At 40.2% G+C, this 27823-nt stretch overlaps 1 pseudogene; it reads right to left on the reverse strand.

The window, feature by feature from the left end:
* Nucleotides 1-7016: 7016 nt before the first annotated feature.
* On the reverse strand, nucleotides 7017-9817 carry LOC142626199 (putative mannitol dehydrogenase; annotated as a pseudogene).
* Nucleotides 9818-27823: the final 18006 nt, after the last annotated feature.

Below are 27823 nucleotides of genomic sequence, written 5' to 3' on the forward strand. Positions count from 1 at the left end.
CCCCCTATCTATGTACTCCCCCTTTTTGTGACGTATTGCCAAAGGGCAATCAAAACTGATCCGAGGGTGGAGCAGGTGGAGAATCACCTCTAGTATTAGCTAAATTTGCTCGTAAGGCCGCAACCTCGTTGTGAAAATCCAACAAAAGCTGTCTATGTGCCGCCTGAATTGTGAGACACGTCTCCAGCATAGTATGCATATAAGAAGACAATGATGTAGATGGTGGAAGATCCATAGCAGCAGTGAGGTCAACAAACTCCTTAGCTAGAGGATCACCAATAAGAGGGTCTCTAGATGCATCACCTATGAACGACTCGACTTTAGGGCGTTTAGAACTAGCTTTTAATTGAGCAGCCTTTTGCCTAAGAAAGGTGGCACCTATAGGAGCGATGATATGAACAAGCTCTAAAGCGGGGAAGTTCTCTAAACCTAAATTTAACAGAATCCTATGGATAAAAACCGAGAAAAACAAACTATGAGATTTAGCACTACTCCTATGAACCTCTACAAGAGAACAAATGAAAAGAGTAGGAAAACTAATATGAGCATCTGTGATGGGAGCATAAAAAATTGCACATCTCTCAATGGGAATGGTATGTATGTGAGAAATAGACTAGATGCTATGACAAGAAATCCTAAAAAACAAATAATTGAGTTCAATAAGCTCATGTGTGGTAATCCTAGGATTAGTACCCCAACTAATGGTAGTACCAGTAAGAAGAGACATAATGTCATCAAGGGGAGGAAACTCTATGTAAGGATATACAGGCTGTTGTACCAAAGGTACATCAAGAGCAGAAGCCACTACCTTATGGGTAATGACAAACTCTTCACCCCTTATCTAAGTCTTCACATAGTGAATGTTGGAATCATCAGAGTAAATAGAGAGGTTTGAATAAAAATCTCTAATCAAAGCAGTTAGAGGAGGATGCTCAACATCCAGAAGAGGCAACCAACCTCGACTCTCAAAGTTCCTACAAATCTCAGATTAACCTCATCTAGGATAACTTTCCTCTCAGCCCAAATAGACCTATATATGTTCAACTTCTAATAGGCTTCTTGATTAGTATTAAACTGAAATCTAGACCTTTTAAAGTCAGAAGAGGAGGAGGGGGCAGCGTTTTTCTTAGCTCTATTTTTCCTAACCATGACTCTAAGAATAGGAAGGAAAAAACACAACAAAAAGAAAACACAAAAACTAAGGGCAGACTGCATAAGAAAGGGTTAGAGGACAAAATATATCAACAAAAAAAAAATTATATGATGCATGTAATGAATGCACATATGATGCATCCTCTAATGCACAAAAATTTGTTCTAATTTTCAAAATTTACACACAATTGACTTGAATAAAGAGTTTTAACCAAGAACCCCAAATTTTGGAAAACCCACTTTTCAAAACCAAATAAAATCGATTAATTAACCATTATACTAGTTAGAAAACATCATATAACGACTTAACCCATCAATTTCACAAGTCAATTTTATCAATTTAAGCTTAATTGAACAAAAAGCCACACTTTTGTAAAATTTCAATCCCTAGAATTTCCAATTCTTCGCAAATCACAAAATTGATCAAATTAATGCATGAGAATCATGTATATATCATCTAAGAACAAAAACCCATTGATCAAACTTGAAAAATAACTAGAAAATCCAAAACGCCCCAAAAACTTTTTGTTTGAAAATCATGAAGAAAATGCATGAAAAATGTAAATAAATTGAAAAAGAAGGGGTATTTAGGTCTTACCTACACTTGAGGACAAAAACCTTTAAATATTTGAGGAGGAAAATGATAAAAAGCTCTTGGATTGGATTGGTTGAGAAAGAAAAAGGACGAAAAGAAAAGCGTTTTTTTGAAAAAGTGAAGAACATGTGCTGAGAAAACCCTTTTATTTTTGTTTCCTTTCGAAACTCAATCGGTCGAGTAGTAATTGGGTACCAATCAAACCAGGTAGAGAGCAAGCTTTAAAAATCAAAGGATTTTCAATTTTGTTGAAAAACACATTCAATCGATCGAAATTCGGGAAAACAAGATTTTTTTGAAAAACAGAAAAAGTTTATGCAGAAACACCTCAACTCAAATACTTTCATTAATGAAATGCATGAGAATGAGTTTAAAAGTTTTTCAATATGAGAGAGAAACATGCAGAAAAGCACCAAACACATTTAGTATCAATATTATAGAAACAAAATTGGAACGTATGCATGAGAAATGCATGAACATGTGACATGCAACAATAAAAACACCATGGGCTCAGCCCAATCGAAACCTATCAACACACAACCTTGCAACAAAGTAAACACACATCGAAAAATGAATGAATCATTGTTAAAATACAAATGTGATGCAATGCATGATGATTTAAACTCATTTAAATAGAAACCAACCCAAAAATTTTGTGAAAAACTCATAAATTTTGAAAAACTCCAAAATTTTCAAAAAAAAAAAAATCCCAAAAGTTAGGTCAAAAAGATGAAATGCATGATAAGATGAGTGAAATGAGATCATACCAGAGGAAAAAGATCTTTAGGCCGAAAAGCTTCTGGGTTTGAAGTTTAGAGAGAGAGAGAGATGAGTTTGGAAAGGTGAGGAGACAAGTTCTATCGAGAGACATCGGGGAGAAATGAGAGAAAATCGCGCTGATCCTATATATAGACAAATACGCAACTCGATGGATCGGCGGGTATCGAGAGGTGTCGAGAATTAAAATGTGACAGAATGAGCCATCAAGAAGCTATCAAGAGGTGCCCACAGCAAAGAGACCTCGATGGATTGAAAAGCTATCGAGAATCTATTGAGCATACAGAAACTTCCTTGATCGAACGAAAAACTGTCGAGAAGCTATTGAGACCAAATCTCTAAAACCTCGATGGATCGAAATTGTGATAATAACTATCAAGAAAAGAAGCTCAAGAGGCTCGATAGATAGCCTAGCTGTCGAGAGGTATTGAGAAGCTGTCGATATTGTTTAAAAACAGTTTTTCAAAGAAGAGAAAAACACAGACATGAATGTAATCAAACATGCTACTCAACCAAAGATCCAATTAACATTTTATGCTCTCAAAATCATCTATCAACAAGTAAAATGTCAAGCATATAGATCCAAAACCCACAGACACTAAACAAGTCTAACCAATTTTATTTTTCAAAAACAACTCAAGACAGTTTAGTGGGCATACATTAACACATGTATTCTTTGTGATGACCAAATCACATTGTACTTGCACATGTATCAAAAGTAGCAAAGAATATTGCGTGTTGTGTGTGAAAAACATTGCAAGATTGCATAAGTGTCTACAAGTTATGACAATTTTAGATATGAGCAAATCAATTTAACTCATACATGATGATAACTGCTTGATGGGGACTATCACCTTCGAGGTACATCCTATAACTCTCACATCTCCTAGAAGACACGCTTGCAATAATGTTTAAAGCATTTTGATTCTTTTTGCTTTAATTTTTCTTTGCATATTTTCTTTTTAGGTATACCATGCTTGGGCATATAAGAGAGATAAAAGAAATACCCAATGATGTTAACCTTTTAACATTGCACTTTTGCTATGCCGAAGCATACAGATGTCATTTCATAATTGGCAGGCAATAATGGTGAGATGGTTATTTATGTCTTTCTCTTAGGATTTTCTAGTCCTTCCCATAAAAAAGAGTGATATGAGTGTTAAGTACAAAAAATTACCTAATCTTACTCATCACAAACACGAGCCACAAATCTCACGTGCTTAGTTGTGTATAGAGATGCTCATCTAAGCTACAAAAGATACAAAGTTTAGAAAACTTTGTTTCAACGGTCATCCAAGGTACACAGGTACCAATGTATACAAACACACACTTTTTTTTGTATTTTTATAATTTTTCAATTTATTTTATGAAAGAAAAATAAAGCAAAACTGAAAAAAAAAAAAAAAAAAAAAAAAAAAAAAAAAAAAAAAAAAAAAAAAAAAAAAAAAAAAAAAAAAAAAAAAAAAAAAAACAAAAACAAAACAAAAAAATTTTAATAAAACAAAGCATAAAACTAGATTGACTCAAAACAAGAAAGCAAAACATTTAAGTAATGCAAGAAAAAATAGAGGGAAAGAGAGAAAAGTGACTAAATCACTTAGAGTCTTTTTCCTTCCACACCTTGGAAGAACCTTTTTTCTTATGAACCCTTGATCCGGCGGTGAAAGGGAAAAATTGCAACCGTTCAAGTTCGAAAGGAACATGAGGGCTTTGAGTAGATCTCTAAGAGGAGCAAAAGAGGATGGAAATTGATTCTGGTTTCCTGATGAGATCATATTGTTGCTCTGTTGAGCAGCTAACCACTTATAGCAATTACGTCGAGTATGTCTGGTTACTCCACAGTGATGGTAGAGATGCTGCTTCTTCTGTCTAGACTTTTGAGTATTGCCCTTCTTAGCCTAGGGTTTTTAGTTTCTTTCTTAACAAGCTTAAGGGGTGCTCCTAAGATAGATTTACCTTTGTCTATGTTCTCACTAGCCAAAACAGTTTTGACATTAGTGTTCTCAGATTCAATATTATTAGTAGGTGAAACAAAAACAGTAGTACTAGAGGAAGCAATACTAGGAGAAGAGAAATCATATCCTAAATCGATTCGATCAGAAGCAGATTTCTGTAAACTGAGCATCTTATCAAGCTTTGCACTTGAAGTCCTCTCCAGCTGAGCTTTGACTTGAAACAGCTAAGCTTCAAGCTTTTTGGTCTTCTCAGCCAAGAAATTATTCTAAAATCTCAGTGCTCTAATGGTTTGATTAGTTTCATCAAACTTTGTGGAGATTTCTCCTCGCTCAAGCTCCACATCACTGAGCTTTTTGGTGGCTAACTTATACAACTTCTCGTGCTTTTTGGAGACTTTGTATAACTTTGCATAGGCTGTGTGGATGTCATCTTGCTCATCCATCTTTTCAAACTTAGACTCTATCAAGTCCTCTTCTTCCTCCACATCTTCAACAATCTACTCAGTAGGATTTATAGTGGCAATGAAGGCATTCAAGATTCCATCATCCTCATTTTTTGAATCATCCTCAGATTTGGTGTCACTCAATGTTGCGGCAAGTGTCTTGCTTTTTCCAATGGTCTTGAGATATGTAGGGCACTCTTGTTTCACGTGTCCAAACTCTTGACATTCGAAACACTTAGATCCTGAGAGAACAGTGTACTGACCACCATCACTAACATCCTTCTTCCCTTTGTCATGACTCTCGAACTGTGATGAACTGGACTGCTTACGGTCTTTGTCAAATCCTTTAGCATTGGCATTCTATAAAAAAAATTTGAACTGCCTTATGATATAGGATTTCATCTTTGAATCTTCATCGTCAAAAGACTCATCCGTATCGCTGCTCTTGGACTTCAATGCCATGCTCTTACCCTTACTAGATTTCCCAATCCTTGTCAAACCCAACTCATAGGTCTACAAATTGCCAACCAGCTTTGTCAAAGGAATTTTATCAATATCCTTTGATTCCTCAATTGCAGTGATCATGGCATGAAATCTCTCGACTAGAGATCTGAGCACCTTTCTAACAATCTTGGGTTCTGGAATGGATTAAAAGTTGAGTTCACTATGTCCTTGAGCTTGGTATAGAACTCATTGAATGACTCATTTTCCTCTATCTTGATTTCTTCGAAGCTTGTAGTGAGCCTCTAAAGCTTCGAATCGTTGACATCCTTCATTCCCTCATAGGTTGTCTGGAGAATAGTCCATGCTTTCTTCGCAATTTCAGTGAGGATATCTTCTTGAACACCTCATTTGTGACTGCACTAAATAAAGCATTCAAGCCCTGCTGTTGAAGTTAGCCACCTTGATTTTAGAATCATCCCAATCGGCCGGCGCTTCCTTTGGCTTGGTCCAACCTATCTCCATAGCTTGCCACATTTTTTCATCTAATGATTGCAAGAAAGCTCTCATGCGTACTTTCTAGTATGCATAGTTAGTGTCATCAAATAAATGAGGTACAATAAGAGACTGTCTTTTATCCATGACAAATAGGGGTCAATGGATCACACAGCAAAGATTGAAACCTAATCAGAGTGTGCTTGCTCTGATACCACTTGATAGACCAAGAATGTATTAACCCCTTGTGATAAATTAACCAATTAATTAGCCAAGTTAATTAATTAATCCAATTAACATGCAAAACACGTGGTAGCACAAATAAATCACCAACTAAGTTAAATATGTAGCGGAAAATAAAGTCGACACGGTGATTTGTTTACGAATGGGGAAAACCTCCAAGGCAAAAACCTCACCGGGTGAATTTAAGGTCATCACTCCCAAGAATTCACTATTATCACAACAAGCAGTTATAAGTAAAGGAATCCCAATACCTTATACCAACCTACAGTTGAGCCCTTACCCCAATACCCAATTGGACTTGTTTTGTAGTGACAATGTCTCCTTTTCAATGCACGGCTCCTAGTACGTGACTAACCAATCGATGCGCAGATCCTAGTACGCAGCTTACTCACCAACTTGAGAAAGATGTTGGCTGCAAAGTTCTTCAGTTCATCAACACGATGAAGATCATGAAGCTTCTTGGTCACAAAACCCAACGGCGTACAAACACAACAACTTCTTCAAGAAAAAGATGAACTAGGGAAAATTCTATCTCTGGTCACAATTTGCATGGACAAAACTTTGCCTCACACTTTCGCAACCTTTGAAGGCCCTTAAAATAATCCTTATATATGTTTAGGGTTGTGAGAAAAAAAAACCTAAACATGTACACATGGATTGGAGTGAAATCAAATCTGAAAAACTAATTTCATAAATCTGGATAGATAAGGTATCTATCGAGCAGCTGTCGAACATTGGGCAAAAGCTGCCTTTCAAACCTCGATAGATGCTATCTATCGAACTAGCTATCAAGCTTTAAAATCCAACACTTCTTCACTTGTTTCTTGGACAGACTTGCATGACTTTAACACTTGGACTTGAAACCTTGTTCTTAGAAGTATTAAACATATCCTCGATCTACCCAATTACAAGTGAAGTGTGTTTTGTCAAAGGATTAGCCAATTCTAAATGACATATGTACCTAACATCATTTACATATGTCTTAACAAATGCCATCCAATGTGCCCAGAGCAGCCTATATAGTTGATAAAGTTAGAAACATAGATACAATAGACTTAATGTTTAACTCACATCTACTTGTCAATGCAACATGTTAAGAACCAAATACCTGTATCTGACCTTGGTCTGTGCTAACCAAAAAAGAGTCTGCACCAAGATGTTCTAAAGCTTCCATTTTCTTGTTAGGCGATGTACTAATCACTGTGATCTTAACCCCCATAGCTTTAGCAAACTTCACTGCAACATGGCCTAGACCACCAAGGCCAACCACACCCACATGCAAACTAAGTTTGTCAAGCCCATAAATTTTCAAGGGGCTGTACACTGTAATCCCAGCACAAAGGAGGGGGGGGGGGGGGGACACCAGCATCAAGTGGAAGATTGTCTAGAATACGGATCACAAAGTGCTCATTTGCAACCATGATGTCAAAGTAGCCTCCATATGTAGTGGTTCCTCCATGGGGCAGTAATTCTCAAGGTTGTTGGAACAGTCATTACAAGAGCGATATGCTCCAACAAGGCAGCCCACGCCAACCTTGTCTCCAACTCTAAATCTATGTACCTTGCTCCCCACCTCTGTCACCATGCCCACAATCTCATGCCTGCATTATCCAATTCAGTTGACATGAAATCCATTCATGCATTTGATTGATAATGTGTTTACATGTAAAAAAGATAAATAGCATGTAAGTTTAGGCATTTTTAGGATTGTTGAATTGAAATGGCTATTTCATTTATTTGAATTGTGAAAAAGATCTTGCTATTTTCGTGTTCATTCATCCAAGTTAGAAAAAAATTCAGGACATGTTCTTCTTCCATAATTTTTTGCATTTAAAACTTCTCCTACCATAATTCTTCAGTTCTATCAATTTTTTATTACTCAGTTTGATCCCTCGCAGGCAAATATATAAGCCAAACATTCGGCAACTCATTTGCATGTAAGCCAATTATTTGACTATGCTTGAATCTGTAGCATAGTCAAATAATTGTAGCAGCACTCATAAATATGAGCTGTCATTTTATAAAGTAGAATATCTAGTACTACTTTAAGCGATCTTTATTTCACTGGCGGCTCCTCATGTAGTCCAGGTGGTCACAGGACGACCTGAACTGGCAAAAAAATTAATTATTATATATAAATTTTAAAAAATTTATCATCTTATTATCCTTAAAAAATATTTATGACCACCCTAAAATTTTTAGGCTCAACATAATAAATTTTTGGTCAAAATTTGCAACAAACTTGATTGTAAACTAAGATTACAACTCCACTCAATCTATATATATATATTGGATGTGAATTGTGACAAATTCACCATTGGATTACATTTTCTTCTTATATCCTCCATATTTGCAAAATTTCAAAAAAAATCAATAACTATATCATCAATCAAACTTTAAATTTTGAGTTTTTAGTCTAAAATTACATAAAAATTTAAGTTTAAGAATCAAATAGTAAATAACATATCCGATTAACATGAAATTTGACATGTATTTTAAAAATATAAAGAACATGCAATTCAAATGTTAGATTTTCAAAATATGTAACTATGTTAATTTGTTTAGTGAGAGTTACAGTCTTAGGCTACAACTAAGTTTGTAGCCAAAATTTGTCTTTAAATTATGACCTCTTTAACAATATATTAAGTCATTACAAACAAAAAGAAAAATCCCAATAATTTTTTTATCTAACTAAAATTTTAAAAGAAATGTAACTTGTAACATTGATAATGAGACTATCATACAAAAAATTTAAAATAAGAAAATTTTTAGAAGAAAATTGTAAGATTTCATGTATTTGTGTCTGTGTGTATGTTTTGATCAATATATGAAGTTATCTTTTTCTATTAAATTTTGGTCAATTATGACCCTCTGAAAAATATTCCTGCAGCCGCTACTACTTTCTTTAGTAAGTATTATAAATAGTACAAAATAAGAAATCCAGCCATTTAACATTTTTTGTCAACTTTTTTTTTGTAAAGATTATTTTCATAATGTGGTGATATAGACCACAGGGGAAAAGCTATGATTAAAACGTTTACCGAATTTGTGGAAACAGACGATAATATTAGCAACATCATTAAAATCATGATTTATGCATCAGGAAAACATCGGGTCAAAGGATTGAGCTTTTGGTATTCTTAACTGTTTCAGGAAAACAAAAAGTGTTTTGTGCATCAGAAAACTGATATGTTTTGTAGAATTTCTTTTGGCAACTCAATCCTGATATAATAATTAAGCAATAAACATTTAGTCTAGTCGAACAAAATCACACCCTTCTCCAAAACAAAACAAAAAAGCGCTAAACCTAGTACCAAATGGATAATATATAAAAATATGGTGATTTCTGAGAAACATACCCAGGCACAAGCGGGTAGGTGGATATGCCCCATTCGTTCTTGAGCATGTGAAGGTCCGAGTGGCATATTCCACAATAAAGAATTTTGAACGTTACATCTTTCTCTCCTGTTGCCCTGCAGACATACCATTTTTAGCACGATCCGACTAAAATATAAATGAAACAGAAAAGATGGGATGTTTGAGAGAGAGAGATGACCTTCTAGAGAATTTGAAGGGAGAGAGTATCCCAGAAGAATCCCTGGCTGCCCAGCCAAAGGCCTTCTTGGGGTGTTCAACCTCTGGTGACTTCGCCATTTAAGTTTTCTCTAACCTTGTCACACGTACAGTACAAATTAAGCGACAACTATGAAACAAAAACAAAGAGTAAGAAGATTTTATAATTTACACAATGAACACTGGGCCATTGGGGTATAGAGAGAGAGAGAGAGAGAGAGAGAGATATTAAGATTGTATGGCTGGCACTGTCTGGTCGGCTAATGAGTGTATGATATATATAGCTCTTTCGGTCTGGACTGACGTATTCGATGAGCTAATGCGAGTGAATGTATTTAGGATTTAAGGATTCATCAGATTTTCAGACTTACAGACAACGCTAATATATATAGTTGGGAGTGGGGAACCTTTTCATGATTGCAGCTTCTCACTCACTCTTTTATTTGTTACGACGGGTCGAAAATGGAATGACCTAGAAAAGTTATTTTGGCCATTTAGGAGGTGTTTAGCAAGTTAGTTTAAACACATTTTTATACATTTTAAACAACATTACATATTTTTTCACACATTTTTTCACCCATCCACACGTATATCAAAAGCACACAAACAATATAATTTAAACTAATCTCCCAAACAGCCTCTTAAACATTGAAAAGTCCTATTCCAGAATTTTCCACTAGTTGTTGGAGGCATTATAAATGCTTATTCTATTATTAGAATAAAAGGTCAGCTTTTCTATTATAGATGCACAAAAAGTGATCAATAATGTACATATGTGTAAAAAGTGATAAATATTGTGCTCTTTTGAAATTTGTATAATATTTGTCACTTTGTATGTGTTTACATGTAAAAGAAAATTTTCCTTCTAGCTTTTGTGTAATGACCTGTCAAATGGATCACTATTTGAGAATTTCCTATCAATTTTACAAGTAATATCAATAGTTTTTTTAGTATATAAATATATTGAATTTAATATAGCTTAGAATTGTTTATTTGTTAGTGTGAAAGAGTTATGAGCGCATTGGAGATTTGTGATTGTGAGTTTTACTGCATGAAGTTCGTGAGTCATTTTGAATTTGTAAGTGTGAGAGATTTTGTCTATGCTAGCAAAGTTTGTGAATGGTGTGAGATAAGAGTAATTGAAATTCATATTGTGCTGGTAGTGAATTTTTTCCATTGGCGTCACCCTTAGACTTAAGCTCAAAATTAATTAGTCGAACCACGTTTAACGTTGTTGTCATGTGTGCTTGTGTTTCTCATTTGTGTGAAAACATTTTAGCTAGCCCGAAATTACAACAAATTAGTATCAGAGTTTCTGCTATTGCACATTAACAGGTATTAGAGGAGCTCGATATTGACTTTGGCATAAAGATGATATTTGTATCATGTACGATATTACTTGGGATTTAGATTTGCACGCAAATTTGACTTTGGCAATGAATATAATATTTGTCTTCTTTAAGGATATATTTTGGATAGAACTTGAAAATTGTTTGATAGAATTTGAGTCCAAGTAGAAACTGATATAAATTTTTGTAAATTCTTATTTGGGTTTTGTTTTGGTATTGGGCTTAATTTCTTGGTGTGGAACAAAATATATATATATATATATATATATAGTTATATTTTTTTTTATGTGGAAGAAAAAGATTTCTTTGATATGGAAGGAAAATTATTTCTTATTAAAAAAGTAATGGGGTATTCTTTGTCCATATCGAGAGATAAAATTGAAGTTTTATAAATAGACATTATTTCAAATGGTTTGGTGGCTTTTACCAAATGGTCATCCTACATGGGGATAATAGAAAACTCCTAAAAGAACATGAGTGAGTTTCTTCTGTTGGAAAATTAAGACCCCAGTTGATAAAATTAACAAGTTTTAAACTCAAGTTGTTAATTAGATTTATTATGAATAAACTTGTTAAAACAAACAAACAAACATCAATATCATGTCAAATATAAGTGCAGTGGAAAAGTAAATAAGATAAGATATGATGAACCTAGGAAAACCAATGAAACCAACCAATTTCACAGTAAAAAACCTGGAGGGAAACCTTCCCGGAAAGCAAATCACTATAGTAAAGAGAAGTTTCAGATCTAGTACAAAACATTTGTCCCTAGACTCTACAATCCCCGTAGATGAACTCACAGTAGAAACCTTCTACCGCTTTAGAACCTCTGAACTCTTTAACATATGAACGCCACCCTTTGATGCACGGATCCTAGTATGTGACTAACTCCTTTGTACGAATCCCAGTACGTGACTCACTCACCAACTTGAGAAAGAAGAATGTTGGCTGCAAAGTTCATCACTTCATCAACAATGAATATCAAGAAGCACTTGATTACAAAACCCTAAGGCACAAAGACGCAGTAGCTTCTTTCAAAGAGAATAAGGCATTGGTAACCTTTTGCATATGTTCTCCTTGTATTCTCTTATGTGACGGCCTCTAAAATAAGCCTTATATATGTCTAGGGTTGTGAGAAAAGAAACCCTACACAAATACAAAAGCATGGGCCGAAAATCAGATCTGAAAATTCTGATTTCCATAACCTCAATAGATACCTCGATAGATAGCAGGTATCGAGCCTCATTAAACCTCAATAGATAGCTATCTGTCGAGTAGTTGTCGAGCTATCTGTCGAGCTATCTGTCCAGCTTTAGTGAACATCTTTTCTTCACTTGTTTCTTGATCCAATCTTCATGGCTTTAATACTAGACTTAAACAACACATTCTTTGAAGTATTAAACACATCCTAGATCTACCCAAATATAAGTAAAGTGCGTTTTGTCAAAGGATTAGCCAACTACATAAAGATATCCTTAACAATCTCCCCCTTTGGCAATTTGTGACAAAACCACAACAAAAAAATGAACATATGAGAAAAGTCATAAATTATTCAACTCATACTCACTTATTAAATACAATAAAATCTAGCCTAACACAAACTCTTAAAAAAGTTTGCAATAAAAGAGTTCATGGTATGGAAGATTTTGACAACCTGTATTTCTGAAACACTTAAACAAAACTCATCAAGGAATCTTAGTGTGAAACAGAAATTAAAAAAGATTGCATACAATAAAGAAACATGTGTATAAAGATAGAAAAGAAAAAAACACATGTAGAGATAGATGAAGAAAATATACATTATCACATATATAAAGATAAGCACAATATATGTAAACACGGTCACATGACCTAAGGTACAAGAACAAGAACCTAAACGTAGCTCCTACAACAGCAAGGAGGTAAACACTCCCCCCTAACAAGATGAAACACATTTCCCCCTTACAAAGAAATGTATTTCTCCCCCTAACATGTAGAATCTTAAAAAAGAAACCATATATTACCACAGTTTCTCCCCCTTTTTGTCATGATTGACAAAGGGTACAAGAAGCTAAAAAGCTTCACCTGAGAAATATAAAGATGATCAAGGGGGCACGAAGAATCCATATAAATGTATGAATGTAATGAAACAAGATGCTATGGATAACAAGATAAAAGAAACATGCAAAACATGTGAAAAACAATGCATGCAAGAGAATCTCGATTGATCGAGAGGTGTCGAGAATCTATCGAGAAGAAGCCAACCTCGATGGATAGAGAAGGTATCGAGAAACTATCGAGGGAACTGGAGATTTCTCGATCGATCCACCTAACTGTTGAGAGGTATCAAGATTGCGATAAGATACAACAGAAGATCTCAACAGATAATCCAGGTGTCAAGAGGTATCGAGGAGGTGTTGAGATTGCTTAAAACTGGTTTTTAAGAAGGGAAAAATACAGATATGAATGCAATCAAATAAGCAACTCAACTAAAGATCCAAATAGAATTTTGACCTCTCAAAAACATCTTTCAACAAGAAAAATGTCATGCATTTTGATCCCAAAAAAAAAAAAACACACACACACACACACTAAACAAATCTAACCAATTTTATATTTCAGAAACAAGTTAAGACAGTTTAGTGAGCATACATTAACACATGTAAACCTTGTGATGGCCAAATCACATTGTACCTGCACATGGAGCAAGAGTAGCAAAGAATATTGTGTGTTGTGTATAAAAACATCGCAAGATTGCACAAGTGACACTATGTTATGACGATTTGAGATATGTGAAAATCACTTTAACTCACACACGATCATAACTGTTTGATGGGGACTATCACCTTTGAGGTATATCCTATAACTCCCACATCTCCTAGAAAACACGCTTGCAATCATGTTTTAAAGCATTTTGTTCTTTTTGCTTTTATTTTCTTTGCATATGAAGGGGATAAAAATGGTAAATGGACGGAGACGTTGAGGACGGATTGACACCATCAGTGACCCAGCTATGACGGTTGGGTGTTGCTGATGGTCCGTCTTGTATAAATTAATTGCGGACTCCACGTGGCAGGTTGTTTGATATATTTCCAAATAAGCTTTCGCTTTATCCCCACGCAAACGTGTATACTTAGACTTCTTGCGACGCACGTTTGGGAAGACTCCTATATGGAAAGGAACTTGAGAAGGAAGTTGTATCCTTAAAGAAAGGTAATTCTCCTCAGTATAAATACCCCAGAAACCCTAGGTATGAAGGGACGCATAATATTCTTAACTCTAGCACTCTAGGGTTAAAGGAACAAGATTCTAACTTGACCTTCGGAGGGTATTCGGCCGACACCACACCGGTGCTCTCTTCTAGGTCCTTCGTTTTCTTTTTGCAGGTGTTGCTTTCGTTTGAGGAGCGCTTGCAACTCCGGTGATATTTTCGGCATCATCGGTTGGCGCCGTACGTGGGAAAATAACACTAAGGAGGAGGAAGAAAAACTTCGGATTATTTTAGCCTCGCTCTATCACGAGACAAAGAGTTGCATGGCACTCACCCGATCGATGGCAACGAACAACTTGATCAAGGCGACGAACCACGCGCCACCGCTTTGGAAAGGCGAGGTCCAAACGCTTGCCGCGGCGGTTGAGCGCCTCGCTAAGCGAGAATCATGATGCGGAAGAAGCGGTTGCGGCAAATAAGCGCACATCGAGCGCACCACGGGGAAGATCGGGAGGGAGCTAGTCCCGAAGGAAGGAGCAGCGGAAAGACACGAGGGCAGCAACGCTCCGACTAGACCCGAGCGACAAGAAACCAATCAACCGCTTGCTTTAGACCCGGTGCCGACTCACATAGCCACCGAAATGCGAGGAGATGAGGGAACGTATGGATGCAATGATGAACGCCCATGAGGACGAGTATCCAGCAATGGGACGACCTAGTCCATAGAACGAATTCACCATTCACGGCGTTGGTGAATTCATACCCCCGTCCCTTCAAAGTTTAAAATGCCCCATGTGGAAAACTATGACGGATCCAAGGACCCGTTGGATCACCTGGAGTCTTTCGAGAACTCTAATGCATCTTCGGGGTGTGCGGACGAAATCATGTGCGGGCTTTCCTCACCACCTTGAAAAGGGCTGCGAGGGATTGGTACGGCAAGTTGACGCCTAATTCCATCAGCACTTTTAAGAATTAGGTGCACGGTTCGTGTCACACTTCATTGGAAGTCATCGACACAAGAGGTCTATTGCATGTATACTGGGAATTAAACAACGAGAGGGTGAAACCTTAAGGTCTTATATAGCCCGCTTTAATAAGGAATCCCTCTCGATAGACGAGGCCGACGACAAGACACTTGTGGCGGCATTCATTCACAAACGGGTTACAAGAGGGTAAGTTCTTATTTTCCCTATGTAAGAATGACCCAAAGACTATGTCCGATGTCTATTACGGGGCGACGAAGTATATGAACGCGGAGGATGCCTTGCTGGCCGGAGGAGAAGACTACAAACCAAAGAAAAGGGAAGAGAGGAAGATATGAAACCGGATAACGGACGAAAAGTGGCTAGAACCGAGAGATCGACGAGAAGACCGGAGACCCAAACCGCCTTCGGGGAGGTTCACAAGTTTCACCCCCTGCGGCCCCGATTGACCAAGTGCTAATGCAAATCAAAGATGAAGGAAGCTTGACATTCCCGGGCAAGTTGAAGGGAGATCGAACAAGAGGCCAAGAGATAGATATTGCCGCTTTCACCGTGACCACGGCCATGATACGACGGATTGTTTTGATTTGGGGGAAACAACGAGATTGAAGCCCTTATAAGGCAAGGAAGGTTGCAAAGGTTCGTGAGGAAGGAAAGAACCGATCATCCTCGGAGGCGAGAATCCTAGACGGGAAAACAGCGTCCCGGACCACCGGTAGCGGAGACATACGGATGATAATGGGGGGCAACGCTTGATAGGATCGTCCCGAAGGCCGAAAGACTTATTTACGGACGGTACAAAGTGTCCGGTCGACGGGACCTTCATTAGAAAGAATACGGCGAAACGGCTCGGCATCGAGTTTTTGAAGACGAGGCCGGCGCCTTCACCACCCCCACGTGACGACGCGCTTGTGGTTAGCATCCGGGTAGGGGATTTCAACGTCCACGCGAGGTTCTAGTAGACAACGGGAGCTCGGCGGACATCCTTTACTATCCTGCGTTCCGGCGAGATGGGGATTGCAAAGGAGCGCACGATCCGCACGCGCGCCCCTCGTCGGCTTTGGGGGAACCCGGGTCCATCCCGTAGGATCCGTCACATTGGAGGTGACGGTAGGAGACTACCCACGACAGATAACCAAAAATGTCTCCTTTCTGGTGGTGGATTGTTCTTCAGCATCCCACGCCATACTCGGACGTCCTACTCTCAATGCATGGAAAGCCATCACTTGACCTACCATCGATGATCAAGTTTCCCCGGAACATGGGGTTGGAGAACTACGCGGAAATCGGTGCTTGCCGGGAATGCTACGTGGCCATGATGGAGATGGATGACCATGTACAGACAATGAGCATCGAAGAACAGAGAACAGTGGCGGAACCCGTGGAGACATTGGAAGAAGTCCGACTAGATGATTCAAGGCCCAATCGAACCACCAGGATAAGAACCTCAGTCGACCAAACGATTAGACATGCGATCCTACTGTTCCTCAAAGAAAACCAAGATGTATTCGCATGGAGCCATGACGACATGCCAGGGATAGATCCGACGGTCATAGTCCATAAATTAAACGTATCACCTTCGTTCTCTCCAGTCCGACAAAAGAAACGCGTATTCGCCCCCGAAAGGGATCGAGCTGCAGCAGAAGAAGTGCGAAGCTACGAGAAGCGGACTTCATACGAGAGGTGTACTATCCAGACTGGCTGGCAAATGTGGTAATGGTCAAAAAGTCAAATGGGAAGTGGAGAATGTGCGTTGATTTCACGGATCTAAATAAAGCGTGCCCTAAAGACAGCTACCCGCTCCCACGGATTGACGCTTTAGTCGACTCTACCGAAAAACATGAGTTGTTGAGCTTCATGGACGCCTTCTCGGGGTACAACAGGATTAAGTTGGAGCGAGACGGATCAAGAGAAGACATCATTTGTGACGAGTCAAGGGCTTTTTTGCTACAAGGTGATGCCATTCGGGCTTAAGAATGCAGGAGCCACGTACCAACGATTAATGAACAAGATGTTCGAGCACCAGATTGGCCAGAACGTCCAAGTCTACATAGATGACATGTTGGTAAAAAGCGTAAAGGCGTCAGATCATCTGAAGGACCTCCAGGAGACTTTCGACACTCTTCGAACGTACAAAATGAAGCTGAACCCAAGCAAATGCGCATTCGAATGCTTCTTGGAAAGTTCTTAGGGTTCATGGTGTCCGGCGGGGCATTGAGGTCAACTTGGAGAAAGTGAAAGCAATTATGGATCTATCCCTCCAAGGACGGTGAAGGAAGTGCAAAGCGACGGGAAAGATGGCAGCCCTTAAATAGGTTCGTATCGAAAGCGTAGACAAGTGTCTCCCTTTCTTTAGAACGCTAAGGAAATCTTTTGAGTGGACGGACGAATGCCAAAGGGCATTTGAAGAGTTGAAGGCATATCTGCATGCCCCGCCATTACTTAGCCGTCTACGCGGGGGAGGAGTTATTCACGTATCTTGTTGTCGTCTCATCGGCGGCGGTAAGTGCGGCTCTCGTTAGAGAGGAAGGGAAGGTCCGGAAGCTGTGTACTTTGTGGCGGGCGCTACGAGGCGGCGAGGAGAGGTACACGGATAGAGAAGCTCGCCTTCGCACTTGTAACTGAAGGCTCGAAAAGCGAAGCCGTATTTTCAAGCACACACAATAACAATCTGACGGATCAGCCATTGCGGAGAGCAATGCACAATCCGAAAACCGCGGACGAATGGCTTTGTGGGCTATCGAGCTAAGCGAGTACGATATCCAATACCAGCCACGAGCAGTGAAAGGACAAATATTGGCAGACTTCATTGCGGAATTCACTACACATGAGGAGCAGGGGGCAGAAGAGACGCCTACATGGAGAATTCACATAGACGGATCCTCCAATAAGCATGCGGGAGGAATCGGGGTTGTACTCCATACCCCGGAAGGAGATAAGATTGAATGTATGATCCGTCTGGAGTTCCCTGCTACGAATAATGAAGCGGAGTATGAGGCCCTGGTGGCGGGATTGGAGCTTGCAATAGCAGCTGGGGCTAGGAAGGCAATGGTCTACTCCGATTCCCAAATCGTAGCTAGCCAAGTTAATGGGAGTTATGATTCTAGGAATGGATGAATGAGAAGGTACCTCGAAGAAGTGAAAGGTCGGACGAGTGCCCTCAAATTCACGATAACTCAGATACCGAGAGAAGAGAATCAAGAAGCGGATCAACTCGCAAAGGCTGCTTCGGCCGAACCCATGGTCGTCCCAGAGCAGGTATTGTCCTTCGTCCAATATTCATCGTTACTAGATAATGTTCAGGTGCAGGAACTAATCACTAGAGATGATTGGACGGTTCCAATTGTGGCGTACCTCAAGGACGGTAAGCTTCCAGACGGGAAGGAAGACGCAAGAAAATTGAAGGTTAGGGCTGCCCGATTCATGCGATCAAAGGCATCCTCTACAAAGAGGATTCTCACGCCACTATCTAAGATGCACTGGCCATGACGAAGCGGACTACGTAATGAGGGAAGTTCATGAAGGGATGCGTGGAAACCACTCGGGATCAAGGTCTACGGTACACAAGCTACTCGAAGCTGGGTATTACTGGCCGACAATGCAGAAGGATGCCCATATATACGTGAGAGCCTGCGATAAGTGTCAACGCTTCGGCAATCTTATTAGGCTGCCAACGGAGGAACTCACACCCATGACGGCTCCATGGCCGTTCGCACAATGGGGATTGGACATCATGGGTCCATTTCCAATGGCGGCAAGACAACTGAAGTTCTTGGTAGTTGGAATCGACTACTTCACCAAGTGGGTGGAAGCAGAAGCTCTTGCCACTATTACAGAGAAAAATATCCGCAACTTTGTATGGAGAAATATCATTTGTCGATATGGGATCCCGAGAGTACTTGTGTCAGACAACGGGAAGCAATTCGACAACGATGCGTTCCGAGACTTTTGTTCTCAGCTAGGAATCAAGAATCACTATTCGTCGCCCGCTCATCCACAGGCCAACGGACAAGTCGAAGTCACGAACCGGTCCTTGTTAAAGATCATCAAGACCGGCTCGAGGGGGCAAAAGAGCATATGGCCGGAGGAACTACCAAGTGTCTTGTGGGCGTACGGAACAACGCGGCAAGAACGCCAACGGGGAGAGACACCGTTTCGATTGGCTTTTGGTGCCGAAGCCCTGTCTCGGCGGAAGTGGGGTTGACGAGCTACCGCGTGGAAAGCTATGACGAGTAAAGAACGGCCGAAGCATTACGTCTAGATCTTGACCTTGTTGACGAAGTCGGGGCAACGGCGGCCCAAAGGCGCGCGGTACCGGGATATGATGGCAAAACACTACAACTCTAAGGTTCGGCACCGAGACTTCAAAGTTGGAGATCTAGTGTTACGAAAAGTGCTTGGCGCTACGAAAGATGCATCCCTGGGAAAGCTGGGTCCCAACTGGGAAGGCCCGTACCGAATCATCTCCTGGCGCAGGAAGGGGACATACTACTTGGAGACATTAGACGGAAAGAAGTTGAGCCATCCCTGGAACACGGAGCACCTGAAGAAGTACTACCAATAGTGCGGCGATCCTGATACCTAAGGCTGCCTTACTTTTTAGTTTAATCTTAGACAGTTATAGCTTTTACTCTTAAGAACTCACAGCTTTTCTTTTTTATGAACAATTTGGTTTATTGAACTTATGGGAGGAATTTTTTAAAAAATACATGTTGGTGAAAATCTACAAGTCCAAAAGTGGACGGTCAATCAAAATCGAAGAAAATCTACGAGTCCACAAAGTGGACGGATCACCCAAAGGGTGAAAAAATCTGAGTCCATAAAGTGGACGAATCACCCAAAGGGTGAGAAACCTACAAGTCCACAAAGTGGACGGATCACCCACAGGGTGAGAAACCTACATCCACGAAGTAGACGGATCACCCACAGGGTAAGAAATCTACGAGTCCATAATGAGGACGGATCACCCACAGGGTAAGAAATCTACGAGTCCATAATGAGGACGGATCACCCACAGGGTAAGAAATCTACGAGTCCATAATGAGGACGGATCACCCACAGGGTAAGAAATCTACAAGTCCATAATGAGGACGGATCACCCAAAGGGTGAGAAACCTACAAGTCCACAAAGTGGACGGATCACCCACAGGGTGAGAAACCTACTAGTCCACGAAGTGGACGGATCACCCAAAGGGTGAAAAACCTACTAGTCCACAAAGTGGACGGATCACCCAAAGGGTGAGAAACCTACTAGTCCACGAAGTGGACGGATCACCCAAAGGGTGAGAAACCTACTAGTCCACGAAGTAGACGGATCACCCAAAGGGTAAAAAACCTACTAATCCACGAAGTGGACGGATCACCCAAAGGGTAAAAAACCTTCAAGTCCACAAAGTGGACGGACCACCCAAAGGGTAAAAACCTAGTCCACAGAGTGGACGGATCATCCCATGGATGAATGTTTGCATGGTGGACGGTTAGCAAAAATACGTTTGAAAGTCCATTCAAAAGTGGACGGGTTAACTGGATACATGACGGTTAATGAGCAAGCAACATGCAATAAAAAGATTTGATAAAGTCAAGTTTAAAGATTACAAATGACGGTTCAAACAAAGTTCTCTAAACAGTGAAATTTTTTACAAAAGGGAAAGTATTCTATTCATTCTTCGGAGATGAGTTCCCGTCCAATGGACCGTCTTCTGGCTGAGTAGGAGGTTGAACTTCACCTTCATCGGCTGGAGCAGTGACGGCAAACACTTCGTCTGTACTTTCTGACTGGACGGATTGCGCGAGTGTTTGCCCTTGAGCATCAATGTTGATATGAGATACGTCCAAGTCAGGGTACGACGACTTAACTTGACGGATAGCGTCATCGAACCCGTCTGCAAAGGAGTTTCCACGCTCGGGATCGAAGATTCTCAGAATCACGGTATTCTTGGACGGCTATCTCCTTGGCGTTGTCAAGCTTCGACACCGTCTCCGTCAGCTGCTTCTCTTTATCCTTCAACAGTTCGCGTAGATGCCCATTCTCTTTCTCCACTTCGCCTCTAACTTGCTCCGAGCACTTGAGCTTTCTGTCCATATTAATCTTATGTGTCTTCAGCTCATGTAACTCTTCCTCCATCGTCTTGTTTTTCTGTCTCAGACGGTCCATGGACGTCTCATGATTAAGGCAACGGCCAAAAAGCCCCTTCATCATCACCATGGCCTAAAAAAAAAAAAAAAAAAAAAAAAAAAATGTCAAGATAATGACGAGTGTAAAGGAACTTAGCAACAATACTAGACGGATCCAAAATTACTTGTGCAAGGGTGAAGAGGCCTGTTTCACCCATCGCCTCCGTCGAGTGGTTGCCAAGGTCTGCGTAGTCGTCAGCTGTCAGCATGGACGACATCTTCTCAAGGGCATAGTTCGAATCTTCCCGGAAGAGGACGGGTGGTTTCTCCCCTGAAGGTGCTGGACCCTTCATTAAGCCTTTGCCTTTTCCGTGTTTGATGGGCGTTTTCTCAGCTTGTAAGGCCACGACGGGTTCGACGGTGGTCCTTTGTTTCTTTTGAGGACGGTCCGTCTTCTCATGTTGAGTTCGTTTTGACGGTACCGTAGGGGCCGTCCCCTTTGCTTGACCTCCGTCCTGCTTTTTCTTCGCGGCTTGCTGTTTAATAAGGGCTCTCCTTCTGGCGGCATCCATCTCTGCAAATCAAAGACGGATGAGAGAGGAACGGTAAAGTAAGCAAAAGAAAAATGAAAGACGGGAATAGTTTTGACGAACTTACGTTTCCGAATTCTGTTGTCGTATTGACGGGCAGCGGATGAAGGTTCAGGTCCGTCACAATACCAATTCAGAGTATCAAGGGTGACGAGTTGAGCCCAAGTTCTTTCCTGCAGTTTCGTCTTGTTAAAAATTCTCTCCAAGAAACTCCACTTGCTCCAAGTTAACCGAGGACGGTCCGAGCTGCAATAAAGGACGGTTAGACTGGAAAATAAATTAACTTCAAAGGCGGGACGGAAACAAAGGAGTACACATACCCGACGGAGGCATTATGCCCCATGTTGTGTCGACGGGCATGTTAGTTACATCTCTGGACGACACATCCATTCGTCCCCTTCCAAAAAGAAGTAACGACTCTTCCGGTCTCTATTGAGTACGGAGTGTCAGCGACGAGCCTCAATAAGGGACTTCTAGCTGCAAAGCTATACATCCCCTTGGACTTGACGATCTCTGTTGGACGGTAACAATGGAAAAATTCTTCCACCGTCAACCTTCGGGCACCTTCAGACATCGCCCCATACAAAACCTCAACTCCAATGAACACTCTCCAGGCATTTGGGGAGATTTGGGTGACGGACAGACCAAGGTATTGAAGAAGTCGACGGTGAAGAGAACTTAAGGGAAATCTGAGCCCCGCCTTTAAAGCTTGCTCATAGATCCCAACACCGTCTAACCCCTTGTAGTAGCATTTCTCGGATTTGTTGGGAAGACGAAGACGGATGTTGTCAGGTATTTGGTACTTTGTCCTAAGTGTGTTGAGTTGAGATTCAGTCATGGACGACCTAAAATCATTTACGATCCGAGAGGCGGCATGACGAACTCCCTAAGCCCATGGGCCAATTGCGGCGAGCCGGGGGATCCACACCGTCCAAGCCCTGCGGACGACTCGAACTATCCGTCTCTATACCACCGTCAAGGGAAGAAGAGGTACTTGACGAATTCCTCTCTTCACTTGAAGTGTCAGGATCTCTTGGACCTGACGGAAACTTTTCATCGTAGCCCGCCCCCTCGCGGACAAACGACTGGTTACTTGACGCACTAGACATTACCTACATTTATGACGGTATAACCTAAGATACCGACGGTTCTAAAGAAAGTGCATATACTTAAAACAATGAAATTCAAAGAAAGACGGAGAAAGGTTTGGAATACATACCGGATTTGCTGAACGACAAGAAGGCACTGTAGTTGTGACGGTTGCGCTCTGCTCACAAGTTTTTGACAAGAAGAAGAAATGAAGGGAGGAATATCTGGCCTTTTATAGAGCAAAGGGCACGGAATACGAAGCGACGCCTCAGATTTGGGAAATAGCCAATCCACGAGGGCCACGTGCTCTTCGTCAGAAATACAGGCCACGTGTCATCCGTCGTGGTATACTAAGCCCATTCCCATCTAATACATTGTATTCAGTCATTCCATGGATCCGTCAGGTTATAAGGACGGATCCAAGGACTGAAGGGGGCAACTGAAGGGGATAAAAATGGTAAATGGACGGAGACGTTGAGGACGGATTGACACCATCAGTGACCCAGCTATGACGGTTGGGTGTTGCTGATGGTCCGTCTTGTATAAATTAATTGCGGACTCCACGTGGCAGGTTGTTTGATATATTTCCAAATAAGCTTTCGCTTTATCCCCACGCAAACGTGTATACTTAGACTTCTTGCGACGCACGTTTGGGAAGACTCCTATATGGAAAGGAACTTGAGAAGGAAGTTGTATCCTTAAAGAAAGGTAATTCTCCTCAGTATAAATACCCCAGAAACCCTAGGTATGAAGGGACGCATAATATTCTTAACTCTAGCACTCTAGGGTTAAAGGAACAAGATTCTAACTTGACCTTCGGAGGGTATTCGGCCGACACCACACCGGTGCTCTCTTCTAGGTCCTTCGTTTTCTTTTTGCAGGTGTTGCTTTCGTTTGAGGAGCGCTTGCAACTCACTGGTGATATTTTCGGCATCATCAGCATATATTTTTTTAAGCAAATCATGCATGGGTATATAAAAGAGATAAAAGAAATACCCAATTATGTTAAGCTTTTAGACATTACATTTTTGCTATGCCGAAGTATACAGATATCATTGACATTGCACTTTTGCTATGCCAAAGCATACAGATGTCATTCTCATGATTGGCGGGTAATAATGGTGAGATGGTTATTTATACCTTTCTCTAGGATTTTTTAGTCATTCCCATCAAAAAGAGTGATACAAGTGTTAAATATAAGAGATTACTTAATCTTACTCATCACGAACAAAGAGCCACAAAACTCACTTGCTTAGTTGTGCATAGAGATGCCCATTTAAGCAACAAGAGATATAAAGCTTAGAAAACTCTGTTTTAATGACCATTTTAAGGTTCACAAGAACCAATGTATACATATACACACTGTTTTTGTATTTTTCTGATTTTTCCTTTTTATACAACAAGAAATAAACTAAAGTTAAACATATAATTTATTTAATTGATGAGTTCGAGGTCAACTTATGTTTGAAATAAAAATGAAATAAACAGCCCAAAATTTTTAATACTGCGCTGGACTTAGTTTACCATCTTAACCGTTGAGAGAATAGCAACTTTCAATTCAGTAACATCTAACAAAACCTCTTATCTTTATAACTTTTTTTTATAAGATGACCCTTGTGGCAACTCAAATTTTTTGAGGCGGTTTCCTATTGCAGTGGAGCAAACTTTAAACAATTTTAAGAAAAATACACCAAAAAACTGAAAATCTTCCTAAAAGGTTTTAAATGTTTGGTCCCCAAGGCATCCGAAACGTTGAATGTTGGGTTTGCCTCTTAAATGCATTGAACAAGCTATGGCCACCGACAACAGACGTGTGGCATGAACTGTTGAACTTTTTGATGGTGAATATTTTGTCTGTCGTTAAAGAATTAGAACGGATTGAGATCCCAATTGCATTGCAATTCACCTAATCCTCTTACAACTTTTCTTTAACTTTCTTTACTTTTTTATTTCTATTTTTCTATTTTTATTTATTTTTTATATTTAATGGTTGAAATTTACGGTCTATTTAAGTGTAAAATGGTGATTGTACGTTTTCTGACATCACATGTGAAAGAGGCTTTGATTTAAAGCCATTATTTCTTCCTGATCAAGCTGCTACTAGCTAGGGCCTGCACCATGATAACAAAGACCAATTCTTACATTACATTCCTTTCACTATTTTCCCAACTCCCAAATCGAAGCATCTAGCTAAGATTGACTGTACCTTTTCGATTTTTTTTTTTTTTCGAGGAACTTGTCCCTTTCGATTTTGCAAGGGATAATTAAGCTGGTCCCCTTCACTTGTTTCTCTTGCTGCATTTTTCAGTCATCAAAATAATCCACTTCCAACCTCAAGGGATTTATTTAATGATTCTTAAGGTCTCATAATATTTATAAAATCTTGAGTTTAAAACCTCTGAAGTTACTCTTATAGAATCCTCTCTGTTATAAATTGGTGTGCGTGGAATGAATGAATTGTATACACTCAAGAAAATAGTCAACTACTTGAAGAAATCTAGATACAAGCCTTGTCCAAAAAAAAAATGAACCTCTTCCATCCCCCGTGTTCATTAAACGTTTGCCCCTAATATATTAAGTAAATCAACTTTTTTTTTTTCTCTAGTATTAAGTATTTTAACTTATTAAGCAACTACCTTTCATAACATCAAAGAAAACTAATGTCTTTATAGGTGAGATACAGGTGCCTCACCATACACCTATGAGTCTATGACCAACCTACCTAAGATATGACATAGCATTACAGCGTGGTAATTTGAAGAACGGCAAGGAATGAATAAGATTTTGCTCAATAATTGATTTTTTTTTTTCGGCTGTGACATATGTCATAATGATGTATAAATCGCCAGTTGAGTTGGTTCATCCAGATGGCGCTGAACTCTCGTCGCTACTCTTGCAAACGTGGAACAAAGGCTCTCCTAAGGTGGTTATCGGTGTGGTGCCTGCCACAACGTCTCTAATGCCAAAGTCAGTATATAAAAATCTTTTGAGAGAAATAAGGAAGTTCTAAATATCAAAGATATCAGTGTAAAAGTTTTTTTTTTTTTTTTTTGGGTGAAAATTTTGTACCTTCTGTGCTTCTAAAGAGTGTGTATATATAGCTTTGTGGTTTCTAGCTGTTGGGGCCTTGATTGTGGTTTTAATGCTCTTCTTGTAACGCCTTAGGGCTTATTAGTGCAAGTCTTGACGAGGCTCCAATGATCTGACAGCTAGCTGGTAACTATCTAAGGTATTAAATCCTCTTATTAATGACTTGTCTGCCCTCGTCCATGCCGTGTCGAGGTGGACGAAGGTATTTCATGAGGTCGTCCAAGGAAAGAAGTCTCGTCAGTCCATCAGCTGCCCCCCAAGGTTCCGTGGTTGTCGTGGTGTGTCAGGACGACCCTCGAAAGATGAAAGGTTTTCTGACCAAACGTGGCTCTTGGGGTTCTGTTCCACATTTAATGCGTAGTGGCAGCGCCACACACATTGTGGCCACGTGGTGTGTTTTGACCAGTGCAGTTAATACCCCAATTGTGTGGCTCTTGGTTTTCCCGCTAAATTTCAGCTTTTTGTGCCTAGTTTTTAAACTTTCTCCCTTTCCTCTTTCCCCTCCACTTTTTCTGACTCTCAATCATTACCCTGTGCATCTTCTTCTCCAATCTATTCTTGCGATTTTCCTTAAGCTTTTCGCGTTTTGTAGTTTGAGCTTTTGCATTTTGTGGTTGCTCCATTCAAGGTATGCCTATATTTTCTCTCTTTCTTTGTTTTTCTATGGCATAGAAAGATTGTGCTGGATTTCTGATTTGATATATATATTTTTTTTGTTTCAAGGCTTTTAGGATTATCTTCTCTCCCCCTCCGTTTTCAGATTTTAATGGTTAGTGGCACTGAAGTTAGGATAGCTTGCCCCTTAATTTCATTCCTTTTTGCACGTTTAGGAGCAGCCTTAGGCGCTTCACGCACCTTTCTCCCTTTAGTTGAAAATTTTGTCTTTGAGGGTAGTAGGTTGAGTGTTGTTTTGGCTGACTTGGTCCCCTTGCTTTGTTAGTCAATTGATTAGTTCGGGGGTTTAGTGAGTGAGCAACGGGCAATGTCTGAGGTAAGATCAAGCGAGCTTGAGACCGGGTTGTCGTCTAGCGACGATCCTATGGCAGTGGAGGAAGATACCGTAGTCTCCGTCCCTCGGGAAGTTAGGGCTTTCCATGCTCTTGGGGAGGTGTGTGGTTTAGACGATGAGACGCTCTCCAAATTTAGGGGTAGATTCCAATTCCCTGATAGGGTTAGGGTTCGTCTTCCTCGTAAGGAGGAACGAGCTTGCCACTTCTCGCCTAGGAAGGTATGCTTCTACGAGGCCGCCTTCCTGAGTGGGCTCAGATTCCCGGTCCATCCCTTTATCATGGAGCTTTTAAATCATTTCAAAATTGCTCCTGGGCAACTTATGCCCAACTCCTGGATGATAGTGGTTAGCTATAGGGAGATATGGCTGGCTGCTACTGACGGAGATATGATTAAAGTGAACGAGCTCGTTTACTTGTATTGTTTGAGAGAATCAAAGGAGTACAGGTACTACGAGCTAGTGCCTTAGGTCAGGGAAGCTAGGATCGTTAAGGACTTACCCTCATCGTTCCGGTACTGGAAGTCTCAATTTTTTTTTGTCTCCGGGGATGAGTAGAAAACCCCTTCTGGCAAAGTTTAGGGAGACGTCCCTAGGTTGCTCCGTCGGTGGGGAACCCCGAGTCTAGATGCGTCGTCTTTCCACCAATCCTTCGTCAATATTATTAATTTATTTTTTTCTGGTTCACATTTTGTCACTACTAACATTCTTGCCTGCTATTTCGTGCACAATTAAGAG

This window comes from Castanea sativa, chromosome 2, assembly GCF_040712315.1.
Source record: "Castanea sativa cultivar Marrone di Chiusa Pesio chromosome 2, ASM4071231v1".
NCBI classification, from domain to species: Eukaryota; Viridiplantae; Streptophyta; class Magnoliopsida; order Fagales; family Fagaceae; genus Castanea; species Castanea sativa.